Below are 16,381 nucleotides of genomic sequence, written 5' to 3'. Positions count from 1 at the left end.
GATCGTCTAGATCTTTCCTAAATGATTGTGCGCCCGAGCGTTTACTAAACGATCACCTATACGATCATGTTCTATTTACTAAAGGATCGTGTATCGTTTCCTAAATGATCAAGCATCATCTATACGATAGACATCAACCTTCTCCCACTTGCTTGGTTGTGGCATACGATCTTCATTTCCTCCTTCCCTCTGCCAAATCCAACAGAGCCCATACCCCCTGGATTCTCACACCGAGAATACTGAGGGTTCTATTGGTGGTGTCCTTCCCATTTTTGGTTCGTGTGGAGCCCGTTCAAGGGTAGACACGGTAATTTGGTGAACAACTGGAGTGGACTTTCCCAGCGAGAGTGAGAGGAGTATTCGTTTAGAGAGAACGAGTTTTCTGTGAAGAAAGGTTCTTCAACTGGTAAGTATTTCTTGTTCTCTTATAGTTTATTTTTGAAAACATGTCGCTAATGAAGGAAATTGGACACGAAGATTTCCATGAGCAGCGGAAGGATCTTTCCAAATTTCAATCGTATATGAACATTACAATTACAATCACAAACGGAAACATACGGTTATGCATAAAACAGAAATTACAGCATGTTTTACTATATGATCAAGGGAAGGAATTAACAAACCTTTGAAGACTCATCTTCAAGTTTCTTGATCACGAACTCTGGAACATAGCAACATAGCAACACACGAACATTTGTTCAACACGACCGCTACACTACACGATCACAGCAAACATGAACTAAGCAATCGCCAAGGTCATGAACACCCCGAACACTGTAAACAACCTCCACAGAACCTCGACTGTGTCGAGTTGAGTATGACACCACCAAGAAGATTACCTTGGTATTCTTGGTGTGAGAATCCAGAGGGTGGGCTCTGTGTGGACTTGGTTAGAGGCAGAAACCAGAGGAGGAACAATCATGTAAACGATTGAGCAAGTGGGAGATGAAACAACCTATCGTATAGGTTGATGCCCAATCGTTTAACAAAAGCTATGTGTCGTCTAGCTCATCGTCTAGCTGAGTTTCTATCATGTAAGAACACTCCACGATCGTTTAACTACCTCCAAGTTGTCGTTTAATAAATCTGATTTACTTGACAACTATCCGTGAGTAATTTTCGAGATTGGAAATCTTAAATCAACTTTGCAAATCTTACTTAAATTTTGGAAAACATTTTGCCTTTTATCTCATGGTTACCATGAAACCACTAATAACCTCCCATTTAATTGGTTATTAGAGAAAAAGAGATAATTATCCAATAAATAAGATTATTATAAATATAAATGATAACCAACTTATCATATTATATTTTAACCTATAATTTTCATATTTCATCTCATGAAACATACAAATCATAGCTCTTTTTCTATTCCATGGCATTTAATGTAAATCTCATTTACATTAATCCTCGACTTGATGTATACCATACACCATACCGATCATATCATATATAATCGAATTACCTCTTGTCAATTTGAACATTTCAAATCAACACCAGAACTGATCCTCAACTTAAATCCATTGATCTACCAAAAGGACCTTATGGACCTGTAGCTCGAACCTCCAACGATACGTGAATAACTGATTACACTATTTAGTCACGGGATCTACCATCTGTTAACTGCCAGGCGCTTCACTAAAGACCGACAGCTGAACTCTCCTTTCTACAGATATATTATGCGTTCATCTTAACCAATCAACAATGCGACAACCTTTCACAGATCGCTCGTAAGTACAGCTCGGTCAATAATCGTTATGCCCCTGTAGTTACATCTAATTCCTTAAGTACCACTGATCCCTCTAATGAACATAAGTCATAGTCCTACTATGACCGAGTCCTCTTTTCCAAAGAGAAGTTGTGGCCACTATGTTCAAGCCCCAGAATCAGCCCTTAAGGGAGAAATCTATCTACTTACCCCTGCTCCGGGTAAGGAGTGAATTCCATATTGTGTAATTTAGTTCCCAGTTCCCAAATCAGATAAGTCCTAAAAAAGGTAGGCATGTTGAGTAAGCAATCTGGTCACTCTCACTCATACTAATCAAAGGACCACCCTCAAAGGCAGGAGTTCCCAAAACACTCAGGATTGAGGTTGTGTCACCTATGGTCGTTTAGGTGAGATGTAAGTCTCCAGTATCAATGACGTTATATATAGAGTCTAGTCATCTCATGGTCCGATCTTATACAAACTCTTTGTATAGGATACCCTCGCTTGTATGTCTCCACATGAATGGTAAGATTTACCATCTGTAGTAGTTTAAAACACTTGCAAACCTCTACAAAGTGGGTCGTATCCGTAGTGTCACCAAGATCAGGAATCCCTCCATAATCCTTATACTATAGACCTATTAAGGTTTTCACTTAAGATATGATCCACTTGTATATCTCATATACATGCTTAAGTTTACATAAGATAACTATGGAACTCTGATTATTGGATATGAGTAAATACCATAATGAAAGAGCAATTATTTTATTCATAAACAATATATATAATTACAAACAATGAGACTTCGGGAGAATTAGGACACCAATCCCAGTAGGTAATTTGTTGAATATTGCATATCTGTTCTGTTAGATTGTAAATGTGGTAATTCTGTCACAATGACTTTGGAACAATCCGCTTCTGCTCAGAGGTTCTCTTGTATAAGAGTTCCTTCAATTTGAACAATATGTGGTAGACATACAAGTGGTTCATGTTCAAGTTATAATCTAAAAGGTCTGCAATAAATGGATAAGGTTTGGTGCCTTATCTTGGTAACACTACGAATACGGCTCATTTTGTAATTTTTACATGAGTTATAAATTTTTCAAACAATATGAGTCATATTGTTCATGATGAAGATATTGTGTAGTGTTGGTCGAATATGGGGGGGGGGGGGGGATTATGTATTAAAAGAGTTTTATTTTACAGATTTCGACCGCGAAATTGATTGTTCTCTTTTTATTAACAACATTACTTGAAGAAATCAATTAGTGCACTTAGGATGACCTAAGGTGACATGACCTTAATCCTGAATGAGTTATGAACTCCTGTTTATAAGGGCAATCCTTTGATCGATATGGGTGAGAATGGCCGTGTTAGCTGACTCAAAAAGTCTGCCATTTTGGGGATTTGTCCGAGTAGAGAGCTAGGAACATACCTACACAAGAATGAATCCACTCCTTCTTGGTCAAAGGGAAAGTAGATAAATTGCTCCTTTAGCAATTGATTCTGAGCAGTGAAACATCAACCTTTCATTTGCCCGAGAGGTGTTAGTTTATGGTTGAACTATAAACTATTTGTTCATTAGAGGAATTAGTGGTACTTAAGAAGTTAGATATAACCAGGGGTAAAACAGTATTTTGACCTAGTTGTACTTATGAGCAATTTGTGAAGGGTCGACTCACTGTTGATTGATTATATCCATGGACACAGAAATATATTTAGAATGCGAATAGTGCAACTATCGATATTTAGTGGAGTTGACCGATAGTTAATGAATATTGATTGATTTAACTAAAAGAGTTTAATTAAATTAATCTTATATTATTGGAGCTTCTAATCTGTAGGTCTATAAGGTCCCCTTGTGAGCTCACTAAGGATAGTAAAAATGAATGATTTGAATTGTTAAAATTAATTTTAAAAAAATATATTAATATGATTAATATAAAGTATAGTAAATTCTGATAGATATGAACTATAATCCAAACTATACTATAAGAGAGATTTATTTAAATGAGATTCAAATATTAGATTATAGGAATTGGATTCATAAAGAGATATATGCATGTAAATATGTGATATTTGTATGTTGATTAATTAATTAACTTTATATTAAATTAGATTTATTATATAGTTATTTAATTTGTATGCTAATAAATTAAATAATAGTTAATTAATCAATTAGCTAAAAGGAGAAAAGTAGAAAAGCTTGGGGAAGAGGTTACCCTCTCTCCCTATACTATTATAACCCTTTTTAGGGCAAGGTTTATTTTTGTGAAAAAATTACCTAGCCTCCACTCTTACTATCTAATCTCTCTTCTCCAAAAAGAATTTCTCTCTAAAAATTCCTCTATCAAAAGATCTTGGAGCCCACACTTCCAATCTTTTTATTATTATTATTATTCCAAAAGAATAATAAGGTAACCTTAGAGGTGGTGTTCTTGTTCATTGAGAAGCTCGAGATTGTTTGTGACCTTTGGAGGAAAAACGTGAAGAGAGAAAAGAATCCACAAGGGTGAGTTCATTTCTTCCCTTATTCTTCATTAGAAGCATGCTTAAGTCTTTTTGTATGTTTATCCTTTGAATATTTTCCTAGGTTTACTGATTTTAGTTTTTCACAAAATCGTTTTTCAATAGGCATAAGCTCCTTTTATAGGCTTGGAGTCTATCCCATTCTTCAATTTAACCGATGTGTGATAAAGTGCACTCCTAATATTTTGCCAAAACCCAAAAAATTCCACTTTGGTAAGATATTTGAAGAATCCACAGCTTCTGCAACATTCAGTGTCTTCACCGATAATCATAATTCTCAACTTAGAGAACTATAACTCACTCCACCATAAAGAGTAGACCATTTGAAATACCACCTCCTAAGATTTTCCTTTTTCGTCATATGTCGATAAACTTTGTTGATATTTATGGTGCAACTTCCACATACTTAGTTCACCTAGAAGTTTTTCAGCCATCGACATGACTTCCACCACACACCTTGCATAACCACCAAGTAATGCTCGTGTGCAAACTTGTGGAACCGCTACCATTACATCCTCTATCATGGTAAAGCGAACATACCACGAGGATGAATTCTGTCTTCTTCAAAGGAAGTCACTATCTCCCCTGATGAGAAAGACACTGTCAGCATCCGATCCAAAACCCTTTGACGAACCTGCTCTGTTTTTCATGTGCTTAGATTATCCCCATTCCCAGCAACCAATCTTTTGCTAGAAGATTATCTTCTTTGAACCTCTGCTGGAATCACTCTTAGACTGCATTAAAACACCATCACCACTTAACTTGCACTTGTGTAGCCCAGCTTGTATCAGCACATCCTTGATTTACACTTGCCATAAATCGAAGTTGATCCTTCCATCAAATTTCTCCATATCAAACTTTATTGAACTCATAAAACTTGATATATCTGCTTCTCTTCCTTGCAAAACAGCAAATAGTGAACAATTCACCTACTCACAAATACCACAGTCTGTTTCAAGAATTCTTTTCTGATGTAGAAGGTTAGACAATGTTGCAACCACATAGCATACTTAGAAATTCAAAAAACTACAAACCTGACGCTCTGATACCACTCGTTGAGAAAAGCCTCCTGCTTCTATTGCATAAATAAGAAAAAAGAATAACAGAAAAATTAAAAGAAAGCAATAAAACTGAAAACACAAGAATTTATGTGAAAGTCTTGAATAATTCTCTCCCAGATCCCAATTACAAGAGCACTCTCTTAAAGGTTTTGACTGCTCACACTTTTTTCCCACTCCCCAACTAGAGAATACAAAAGGAATTTAGTTAGAGTTAGCGCGCTAAGCTGAGAGTGTTTCTAACTAGGATGACTTAAACTAGAGGCATAAGCTCCTCTTATAGGCTTGAAGCTTATCCCCATTCTTTAATTTAACTCATATGGGACAAATTGCTCTTCTAATATTTTTCCTAAACCCAATAAGGCATTCTGACTGTACGACATTCCTTCAAACATTTGTTTATAATTTCTTGTTCTCTAATTCAAATTGAGAACTGGGGATGAATTCTTGTTTGTTTATATTTTAAATGTGAATAAGAACTTTGTCTTATGATTAGATTGAGGGATGATAGAGAAGTACTAAAATCAAATGGTGTTAATAGTGTTTTGTGATTCCTATCTGATTGTTATATGATTACTATTTGATTGTCATATGATTACTATTTAATATCCATATGATTGCTATCTGATTTCCATATGATTATTATCTTATACTAATTGCTAAATCATTTATTCTTTATTTTTTTTTTAGGTTGTTGAGAACAAAATTGCACAAGGAATCCCTAACAAGATAAGTCTGTAACGGAGAACGAACGTATGGCCAAAAAAAAATGAAACTCGCAACTAAGGACTACTAGTTTGGATTGGCAAAAAAAATACACAAACCTCCAAAAAAAAAATACACGAAAGACGTGTGATGTTATTGAAGCACCTAATTTTGATTTGAAGATTTCAAAACCCAAAGGAGATGTTTTTCTTCTGGAAAATATGTAAACTTTGATAATATACGGAACAATATTGTCATACAAGTGTTATCTTAGACTATGTTAGATTTTGAAGTTACCATCTAAATTTTTATTGATAATGTACTAAACTGTAAATCCATCAAGAATGAAATGTTCTTAGAAAAAATATATATAACATTATCTCACTATAATCTATCATTATTATATCACATGCCTATCTATGGCATCGTAACTTATATTGTGTATATCCTATAACATTTAATATACCTTGTTATAATAAGGTATCACTTGATGGGTATATTATCAACGATCACCTATACATGTTTCTCTTATAGTTAATATAGAGTATAAGAATGATGTGGACATATTATTGATACACTAATATTGTAAATCTTCAACTGCACGGTTCAAGCATTTCCCAAAATTGAAATTGGACAAATCTCTACCACATTGTCCTAGCATGTAAACCACTACGTCCTTGAGATTGACTTAATCGCAAATTTCAAAGCCCCACTAATGGATAAACCTTTCCTTGCAGTGGTGTTTAACGTCACCAGAATAACATTGTCGAACACTTTCACCACATCCTTCTAAACATCAAAATTATTATGTGATTGAAGTATGATTTTTATTTAATATTGATTGTTATATATATGATTGCTAATGATACCTATTATTATCTTATTGATGTCTAGTTACTATCTGATATTAATTGTCAATTATACCGATTATTGTCTGATTACTATCTAATAATAATTCTTAAGCATATTTAATGTCATTCGATATAGGGTTGGAATAATTCCCCGCGGGGTCCTGCCCCGATCGGGGTGGGGCATCCCCGGTTTGACCGGGGATGGGGTCAAATCGGGGAATTTTTTTGGGCCCTGTCCGGGATAGAGCAGGAACGGGGATGGTATCTCCGTCCTGAACCCGACCCCGATTTTATATAGTTATATTTTTAATATTTTATAAATATATNTTTTATAAATATATATTTATAATATATAAAATAACTTATTTATATGTATGTTTATAATGTATACTATAGTTGTAAGCCCAATATTGAATATATAAATTCTAAATTTAAGCCCAAAAGTCAAGCCCAAACTTAAAAAATTAAAAGAAAAAAAAATGAAAAATCCCCGCGGGGATCTAATAGGAGAATCCTCGTGAGGAAACAAGGAATGGGGCCCGTAGGGACCCGTTTCCCCGATGAGGAATCCCCACCCCCGTCCCTGCCTTCAAATGGGGGGGATGGGGGAAAATTTCCCCCACGGGGTCGGGGACGAGAGACCCTCCCCCCCACACCCCGGCCCTGTTGCCAACCCTAATTTGATACCGATGTTATTTGATTACTATTTCATACTAATTATTATCTTATTGCTATCTTATACTGATTACTAATGATATTGATTTACTATCTGATTGTTATTTAATATTGATTGTTGTCTTATTACCAATGATACCAATTGATATCTAACTATTGTCTTATTACTATTTGATTGTTGTTTGATTACTATCTAATATAATTGTCAATGATATCGATTGTTATTTGGTTAATGTCGTATTACTATTTGATACTAATTCTTATTGATAATGATTGTTATTGTTGTCTGATTGCTAATGATATTGATTTGCTATTTGATTATTATTTGATATTGATTGTTATCTGATTGTCAATAATAATGATTACTGTCTAATTACTATTTGATATTAAAATCAGTCATATCAGGAAATATGAATGATAAACGATAATAGAAAATCCAAATGACCTAAACGGGTTATTTAGATTTGGGGGGTGATTTTGAAATTTAATTAGGGAAAAAGGGGTATTTTGAAGTTAATTAAGGGAAATGGGTTCTTTTTTTGTCCTCATCCGAATGGGTCTCTTAGAGACACATTCGTCAATATTTTTTTTTTTCCCGACTAAATGCGTACTGAATGCGTCACTTGAAGAGACGCATTCATTAAAAAAAAAAAAAAAAAGATGTGTCTCTTCCTAAAAAAAATAATAAAATAATCTGAAACCCAATTCTTTAATTAATAAAATAATAAAATATTTTTGTTTTTATTTTTTTCATTCTTGTAACAACCCGAAACCCAACTCTTTCATTACTTATGTTTTTTTACCGTTAATACTATTTTATTTGTTTAATTCTAAATCATTGTTACCTAAAATCAACTATCTTATTAATCTCGTTTTTTATTTTGATAGTCATATTAGTTTTTTAACAGTATAAACAATAATGTTATTTTGAGACTAAAAAATTTCTATAATTTATTTGATACACTCAGTATTAATTTTTAATTTTAAATTATTTTTTTTGTTTAAAGTTGTTAGAAACTTATGCAAAAATATAGATATTAACTTTCGACTATTGTAAATAATATTCGATGTTCTTTAGGATGTGTTGTAGACTGCAAGTACATTTTCGTAATTGAATTTCATTAATAAATTTAATCATATGTACAATATTCTTTATTTATGACTGGAATAAGATCCTCTATTACACCTAGATCGATCATGTTGTGTCACATAGTGTCCACGATCGCCACGCCCTCTTACACTTGATGGTTGACTTTCCTCTGCAAAGTGTACCCTCACTACGTTGTCGATATGTCACATACTGGTCATGGACATTTGGATGGACATGTGAAGTTTGTCCTTCTTCCATACTTAGTGTACTGAGGGTTGTTGGAAAAAATTCAAATGTTGAGGGAGAGGACATCATGGAAGTATGTGTAAAATGATCGAGTGGCATTGTTGGATATTCATTCCGAACATTAGGTCGAATAGGAACATCCTCATGTCTTGCTGGATCACCTTCTTCTTCCATTGGAACATCACCATCGAAATATCACACTTGATATATAGAGATGAGTCTATGCAAGACTCTTTGAGCAGATAATGACAAATTTGGAAGCTCGGCCTGTAAAATAATTGAATAACAAGTTAATGACTTTAAAATTTATTTTGGTGTGCAATGAAGAAATCAAATCAAACAATCCTAGTAAACAATAAACTCATACCAACAAGTGATAGGATGCTCCTGCTTTAGTTATGTATTGCCTGCTCACAGTGGAATACCATTCAATATATCCAGGCTCGGTACCTACACAGTTGTTAATAGGAGGTCCATTAACAACCAAACTCTGTCGATTTTTCCAGATTGAAATTTGAGGAGCCAAATATTCAATTCAGTCTCGCTCATGTTTGCCCCTTAGATCGTGTGAATGAAGTCGGCGTCTGTGTTGCAAGGTTGAGAAATTTGTTGCAACATCCTAAATTGATGCATCACACGATCTGGGTGATTCCACTCCACAACAAATAAGCATATGAGTGGACATCTGGATGTCCATATCTCATTACCATTGAGACAGTATAGCGAAAATAGTTGAATAAGATGATTATATGGCTCCCAAATAATTTGCATGCATATGTGTCAAAGTATGAATTAACCTAAGTTGTTCTCATATTTATGGAGTCGTTGAGGTGCTATAAGAGGAAATCGATCCCATGCCCAAATTTGCAACAATAGAAGTGGGCCTGCAATGTCTTTTCCATTTATAACTGCATTCTTGTATAGTTGCCTATACAACCATGCAAGACATCCAGCACCCCAACTGTAAGTCCCAGCAATATCAAAATCTACCAAGAAAGGAAGATACATCAGGTGCACTCTGCTGTTGAATTTATCGAGAAATATCAATCCTCCAATCAACGTGAGAATATATGCTCGAGCATATCGTTGCAGGTCCTCTTCATCTGCATTGTCTGGTAGTTGGGCGAAGTTGTTAAATTGATCAGCTAACCGGGGAAGGCTTAGACGACCTCCCTTAAGAACGGCGTCATTCGTGGTTACACCTAAAAAAAGAGCACAAAGTTGTTTCCAGTCATAATTTAGAGACCCGATCAATGGTCTTCCATTAATCGAGAGTCTAAATTGGATAGCTACATCTTGAAGTGTAATTGTACACTCTCCATGCAACATGTGGAAAGTGTCTGTCTCTTACCGCCATCGTTCCACTAATATCATTATCAGATGTCAGTCTAGTTGTATAAATTTTATACAAGAGACTCCGTAGAATCCTGCAGCTCGTAGATAGTTCAATATACGAGGGTTTGGGTTCTCGTGCCTTCGAATAACTGCCTCTCTTCCCCGACAATGCATTGCATCGATATGCTCGTCTTCCCAAACAGCCTCGGATATATGGTTGTGCGGTAAGTACAAAACCGAGTCGTTGTATGGCCCTGTAGTAACATCCCTGTCCATCTGTCCCATAAAAACAATATTAAATTTAACTTAATATTTAGTAAAAATCAATGTGATTACAATCAATAAATACAATGACAATTAATAAAGAATACACCCTTCATTATATAAATACAATGACAATTAATAAAGAATAAATAAGTAAAAGAAGATACAATCTATAAGAACAATTAAAAATAAATAACTAAGCCGCATCACGAGATTGATTGGGACAATTCTGTCTATTATGCCCTTCTTGTCTGCAAATTGTGCACCGTGTCTTGTAACGTTCCCTCCAATCCATCTCGTTTTGCATGCGGGAAGTACACGGTCTGCCAACTTCCCTAACTCGTGATTCATCCGGATAAACAGTGGGGAAGTTAGGATCATGCCAACATTTTTTATCGGGGATGGGTTCGAATTGGGGTGAATAACATGCCAGATAATTTTGTAATAGTATTCAATATAGTAAAAGTAGTCTACCCCAATGGTCTTACACGCAGCTATAACGTGAGAACATGGGATTCCAAAACTCTGTCACTTATTGCATGTGCATGTTCTTTCACTTAATTTTATTCGGTGTGCGTTTCCATATTTTAGTGTTATTGGGTTGATTGAGGTGATGACATCACACAACCCTGTTCGATGGTCAAATATGTTGAGGGAATGTTTAGTCGCACGTTGTTCCCAACGAGTTATTTTCTTTACCGCATACCTATGACAAATACGACAATTACTTAGAATACCTCTACAATCAGTATAAAAACATGGGTAACTAAGATGTGAATAATTTACCTTGTGAAACACTCTCCCGATTCAAGAGTAGTCTCTATTTCTACACGATGAGCAGCGAAATAAGCAATAGTTCGATAGAATGTTGCTTGGACTAGTGCAGTGATGGATAGCTTTCTAGCTCCTTTCAGAACAACATTTATACTTTCGACCACATTCGTGGTTATCCATCCATAACGATGACCACCATCATGTGACTGTGTCCATTGCTTAGGATCTATGGAAACAAAATATCATAAGCAAATAGGGTTTGCTGTTTGAAGTTCGGCCATACAGTCATTAAACTTCCGAACTTGAAATTTTGATCCTGCACTATACACCAAACTCTTCAATAGACTATTTTTATACTTGTTAAAATTACTCGCCGCATGTTGCAAGCAGAATCTATGGTGTACTCCAACCCAACTGTTGTTAGGTTTTCTGACGGCAGATATAATGCCTTTGTGTCTATCTAAAATTAGACACATTCCCTCTCTTCTATGCACCACATGATCCCATAAATTTCTCAAAAACCAGCCCCATGAGTGAGCACTTTCCTCCGGTACAATGGTGTATGCAACTGGATACGTGACCATTTGCATTGACTGAGGTAGCTATTAATAATGTTCCTTCATACTTTCCATACAAATGAGTTCCATCAATTTGAAGTAGCGGCTTGCAATGCTTGAAACCCTCAATAACAGGTCCAAACGACCAAAATACGCTATTGAACATTACAATCCTTTCATCACAATCCACCTCATTTAGCCTCCAATGGACGACTGTACCGGGGTTTGTGATTTGTAAGATATTCATCCATTCAGGCAGCAAATTGTACGATTCGGTCCGAATATCTTCGCAATTGCCTTTCTTCTTTCGTCCCACACTTTCCATAAATAATAGCCATTGTAAACAAAAAAAAATCAATACAAAATTAATTTTAAATTAACCGACTATAAAATAAATTCTCCAATTAATCCATTATAAAATTAAGTCTCCAATTAATACACTATAAAATAAATTCTCCAATTAATCCATTATAAAATAAAACGTTTTAGTTTAAATCCAATACCACTATTAACTTTAAATTCTTTCTTTAATTTGTTTTAGTTTTTTTTTTCTTTTCTCCACAAAATAAAGTAATATCACTATTTTTTTCTATTAGGAACATATTCTTAATTTTACATTAAAAACTACTAATAAATTTTAAAATTTTGACAAAATGAAAAAGATTTAAATATAAATTTTACATTTAAAAAGATTTATTTTTTTCCATTAAGAACATATTTAAATACCTATTTTTAGATTTCGTTAAAATTTCCTTTGAACGTGAATTAAAGATAATTTTTTATTTTTAAAAATTTGAGTTAGATTATTTTACTAAAAGTATGAAAAAAAACATTATTTTTACAATATAATATTTTTTTTATTAATGACTTTTTTATATGTTTAAACATAAATAATTTGAGACTATCATGTAATATTTTAAAAATCATAGTTGAACATTCTAAACTATATTTTTTAAATAATTATCATAATTTGATATGCATAAAAAATATTATTTGATTTTTGTTCAGATGTTCAAGATTTTCTTTTCAAATCAAAAGTTGGTTCTCAGCTTGTTTTTTTTTTTAGATATTTGAAGTCTTTTTTTTTTTTTTTTTTTTTTAAAGTTTCCTGATTCTTTTTTAAAATATTTGAGGTCATTAGCTTGTTTTTCATTTTTTTTCTCAAGAACAATAGGTTGGGTTTATTTTGATTTGCTTCTTGCAAAATACGAGAGGTGATCTATATTTATATGCATGTTTTAAATAATTTAGGGTGGACATACACATGTTAGGAAGATTTTCCATGTCATTTTAGATGTTGTATTTTATCTTGAAAGTATCTTTTCACATAAATTAATTTTGACATTTTCGTTGTTGATTTGGTAGCTATTTTTGTTTGATTCCATTTAAAATCACCTCAATAAAATTTTTCATCCTCCAAAAAAAACTACCAAAGTACAATAAAATTGCAAGGTAATTCTTTTTAAAGAAGTAAATAAAAACCAAAGAAGACATACTTACAGTTTATTATATTTAACCAAAGAAGACATACTCATTTTGATAGCTAAATACCAACCAAATACCAACCAGAAAAGCAACAACATAGTACCAACCAAGTACCAAATACCAACCAGTAAAGCGGACTACATTAAAGTTTATTATATTTATTAGAGTTATTTTTAATACTTAACCCTAATATATATAACACAATGTTAATCACATGTAATTCTCCCTTATGATAATCTATGAAATTAAACCAATATAAAAAAAATTATAAGAATCAATACAAAAGAAATTAACGCACTATAAAAAATATATCAACTTATTAAAAGAAAAATACCGCACCTTACCAAAAAAAAAAAAAACTTTGAATAATGGTTTGTCAATTAATATCCACTGTAAATAAAATAAACATTAAAAAAATCAATAAAAATTATCAAAGATTTAATTCTTTGTTAAATAACAAAAATATATCAACTTATCAAATTAAATACTACACTTAAACAAATTAATAATATGAAGGTGGAAATGAAGGTAGAAGATGATCCTATTTGAAAATAAAGGAAGAAGGTAGAAGAAATGAAAGGGAATTTTCTTTTAGGTGAAGATGAAATGAGGGCTCCGGTGATGAAGGGGAAGATGGATTCGTGAAGATGAAAAAATTAAAGGGAAGAGGTTGTTTTATGGTGGAAGGATGCGGAAGAAGACAAAAATGGTCAGAATGCGTCTATTGAACAGACGCATTCAGGCGTGAGTTGACAACTCTTCTGACACGCGGTCAGAATGCGTCTGTTTAATAGACGCATTCTATATATATATATATATTAATGCACGGAGAAAAAAAGAAAAAAAAACATAATAAAAAAAATAATAAAATATGGGCGAATGAGGACAAAAAAAGAACCACTTTCCCCTAATTAACTTCAAAATACCTCTTTTCCCTAATTAAATTTCCAAACCACCACCCAAATCTAAATAACCCTGTCTTTAGTATCTTTAGCATCGGGCCCATGTGAACTCTTCGGAAGCCAGAGAGGAAATTTTTGCAGACCTCTTGCGCGATTATTCTCAATTTTTTAAAAAAAATTGACATTAAAGATCCGTTTTTTTAAGATCGACATTATACATCCGATTTTATTTTTTCCAACCGATATTAAAGTCCAAAATTCTTGTAATGACACTTCTGTAGATTTCGATGTAGATAATCTTGTTTGTGTTTTTGCATCATTAATTTGGTGGTTTGAATTGGATTTTGGCAAAATTATTGGAGCTCAAGATTGATTTAAAGATCAGAAGATTTATCATAAAGACGCTTGCAACGGTAGAGGAAAACGATGAGGGGAGAGAGCGTTGAGAAAAAATAGGAATCCCACTGTTAGATGGCTGAAATTGGAATATGACAAAAATAAAAATCATAGCTGGAATATTTTGCTATATTTATAAAACTAGAAATCTTAAACACATTTTTGTAAAATATCTAATCTTATTTTACCACCCATTACAAATTTATGTTTGTGCAACTCATCTAGCTATCTGTTGAGAGTTGTCCTATGCAAGACCTAAAGTTCACGGACGAGCCCAAGCTCGAGAGGTAACATATGGAAACACACGTCCCAAAAAAGAAACATCGATGCCTTGGAGTTTGGACCGACCAACCCAACCAGTAAATAATATACCGATAAGAAAATAACTTAATTAAACATGGTCTAGCACCCTACATCCTCAAGTGCCATAAACAATCTTGATATCACTAAAATTACACGTAACTACATATGACTGTTGGAGGGAGGACATTATAATAACCCTATTCGACGACTTTAAAGAAGATAGTAAGTAATCTTCAAAAGAGAGCCCGACTATTCTTCTTGTGTGCTTAGTTGAACTACACACTCTCTATATTAATTTAGACATCAAAGCGTGGTAGACTTGACATCACATCAGTGTGAGAATCTCTTATTCAAATCAGTTCGCAAAACAAGATCAAATTAGAAAAAGTGAAACGAAGGTAAGTTCACAAGAGGATTGCGATAACAACAAATGCATATGAAATTCAAGTACTAATACTATTCAATTGAATTTTAAAATCCACAAAGTTCAAACAAGATGAATTTAGTAGAAGTTCTCATATTGAAAAATATAAAGAGAACGCACAAATTTTATAAAATAGTTAATATCTTATTACCTGTTAATTTTATTGGTACCTCATTAATTTGAGAAGGATTTTGGGCTTTGGTAGAGTAAATAAACGGACAACGTGTAGAGTGGAATATGAAATAGGAATCATAAGGGCATTCTTTTTTCCTATTAAGTTTGTCTTCATAAATATTTAGAGAGATACTATATTAGTAGGGGTGTTCAAAAAATTCGATGATCCGAAAAAATCGATGAATTCAACCCAATCCACGCGATTTGGGTTGGGTTATCAACTCATTTGGGTTGGGTTGGGTTCAAATGAAAATTTTATGGGTTGAGTTGGTTCAAGGGTTCACCTAATATAATCCAAACCAACCCGAATTTATTATTACTTTTAAAATATATTTTTTTATTACTTATAACACAATTATTTATATATCTATTGATTTTAATTTTATTTAATAATTTATTCTTCAACAACTCTTAAAAGTAATTTCTTTGCACTTTAGAAAAAAAATTCACTATTTAAATTGAAATTGAGTTGTTAATCTTAATTCAATATATGAAAATAATTAAATAAGTTTTTTTTACATATTTAGGTTGTGAACAAAATTTTAAACAAATGACTCGATTAACCCGAACACCCCTAATCAGTAGATTCCATCTTATTTCTAAAAGCGTGTTGACATAGCACACAATCGATAGAGATAGTATGAAAATTTATTCAGGCTAATGTAATAACAAAGTTGATTGGTGACAATTTTTCGATTTGAAAATTGATTAGACTCTCTTTAACAATGATCTATATTACATTTCATAACTATTTGATTTTTTGTAAAACTGGTTTTATAAATACTATTTTCACCTTTTCTTTTATCCACTTTCCACTAATATTTTAAAAAAATCAAACTAAAATCTGAAAATTAATATGTATATTTTTTAAGAACGTATTTTAGGGAAAAAAAATAAATAATCAA

Source organism: Benincasa hispida, chromosome 7 (genome assembly GCF_009727055.1).
Source record: "Benincasa hispida cultivar B227 chromosome 7, ASM972705v1, whole genome shotgun sequence".
NCBI lineage: Eukaryota > Viridiplantae > Streptophyta > Magnoliopsida > Cucurbitales > Cucurbitaceae > Benincasa > Benincasa hispida.
The sequence above is the reverse complement of the archived record's forward strand: the minus strand, read 5'-3'. Positions refer to the sequence as shown.